This window comes from Scyliorhinus torazame, chromosome 16 (genome assembly GCF_047496885.1).
Source record: "Scyliorhinus torazame isolate Kashiwa2021f chromosome 16, sScyTor2.1, whole genome shotgun sequence".
Taxonomy (NCBI): domain Eukaryota; kingdom Metazoa; phylum Chordata; class Chondrichthyes; order Carcharhiniformes; family Scyliorhinidae; genus Scyliorhinus; species Scyliorhinus torazame.
The window spans coordinates 137,816,792-137,818,795 of NC_092722.1; the positions used below are offsets into that span (position 1 = coordinate 137,816,792).

General features: G+C 45.2%; 1 non-coding gene across 1 annotated transcript; it reads right to left on the reverse strand.

The window, feature by feature from the left end:
• Positions 1-632: 632 nt before the first annotated feature.
• Positions 633-705, reverse strand: trnat-ugu (transfer RNA threonine (anticodon UGU)). The gene has a single exon. It is a non-coding gene; the product is annotated as a tRNA-Thr (tRNA).
• Positions 706-2,004: the final 1,299 nt, after the last annotated feature.

Sequence of the window (2,004 nt, forward strand, 5' to 3'; positions counted from 1 at the left end):
AATTATCTCATATGTCATATTCTTAATTAAATTCATCATTCCCATTGTTTCATCTGAACCAATATTGGTTTTGAGACATATAAATTGTACTCCTATGACTGTTTGACTTGGCATCTGGTGCATCATTATGCAATGGCGCTTTTAACGTTTATTCAAAAAGGACATGGAACCATAGAATCAAGGAGGTCATTCAGCCTATCGAGTCTGCACTGACCCTGTGAAAGAACACCCTTCCGAGGCCCGCTCCCCCACCCTATCCCTGTAACACCGCCTAACATGCATATCTTTTGACTCCAAGGGGCAATTTAGCATGGCAAATCCATCTAATCCGCACATTTTTGGGCTGTGGGAGGAAACCGGAACACCCGGAGAAAACCCATGCAGACACAAGGAGAACATGCAAACTCCATACAGAGACCCCAAGGCCAGAGTTGAACCCGGGTCCCTGGCACAGTGAGGCAGCAGTAATAATTACTGTGCCACAATGCCTCCCTAAAATATCTTTTTGCTTTACAACCATCTTGTTGCTCACTTTTCTAACCTGTCTGTATCTCTTACCAGTCTCTCTGCACCCTCTCCCCCCCAGTTCACCTCATCTTCTAACTTGTGACCATCAGCTAAATTTTAACAACAGGCTCCAGTGAGAATTGAACTCACGACCACTGGTTTACAAGACCAGTGCTCTAACCACTGAGCTATGGAGCCAACTATATGCCTGTCTTCCAAATGAAGATCATTTAATGATATACCTATTATTTTGTTTTAGACTTTTTATACTGCCTCAATATCCTTGAACCCCAAAAGAATTTGAGGATCAGGATTCTGTTTTATTTATCTTGAACAGAAAAATTCCATCTTTCATTTAAATCTCAGAAAACGTATTCAGTCATCATCAAAGTCAGGGTCGTGACCCGCAGGTGGGTTGTAGGCATGTGTCCGGAGGATCGTGAGGCCATCGGTTCCTGATCACAGGAAGAAATGCCCAACAGCCGCGACCAGCTTTAAAAAATGCCAGTCGCGACCGGCTTTCAGAATGCTGGCCGTCCTGCCCATGTGTGCCCCCTCAGCAGTGCCCAGGCCCAGAGCCCAGCGGGACAGACCACCTTCTCCACATCAGCGCGCTGACCCAGGAGCAGATACTTTTTTTAAAGTCGATGGAGTCTTCGCTACAGACTGGCAGCAGAGAGCAGGTCACGTGCCCACTACACTGACATCACATGCTCTGGGTGTGAGAGAGATTCCTCCATTGTGTGAGCTCCCGGGTCTCTGGTGAACAATCCATGAAGAAGAAGCTGAAATCAGGAACAAAGCAGTATAAAGATGATTTCTTGAGTTATGGGTTTATTAATTGTGCCGATGCAAATCAGAATGTAAAGTTTATGTGTGTTATATGCAAATTAAAAATTAAAACCCTCAAAACATCAAAGCCATTGCGAGACTAAGCATGGCGAGTTCGCGGACAAACCTCTTGATTTTTTTCAATGGTTGCAGTGAGATCTTAAATCATCAGCTGAAGCCCTTGCAGAAATGTATCATTGAATAACAGAGCAAGTGAGATCGTGAGGACCAAGCAGGTTCACCTATCACATTAAAGGTAAGTGAAAATGGTGGGTCATGAAGTTCAGGCGGTGTGGGTCGCGAAGTTCGGGTGTTGTGGGTCCCGAAGGATGACCAGTTGGTAAGCACGAGTCCTGGGCAAAAAAGTTTGAAAAACACTGCTTCGGTTGGCGATACCAAATGCAGTGTTTTTCAAACTTTTTTTCCCGGGACCCACTTTGGCTAACTGGCCGACCAGCGATACGATGGCCAACCTTCAGGACCCATGCCACGTTTGCTTTCCCAGTCTATAGACTGAGTCAAGTCAGTGTTTAGGACACTAAAGCTTTCCTGCCCCAGGCAAGGGTGGGAAGGAAAATCATCTAAATTTCCTGTTCATAATTACGATGAAGTAACTCCTGGTGCATTGAATTTATGTCAGCATTGAGTGAGGAAAGGATCAGGCAT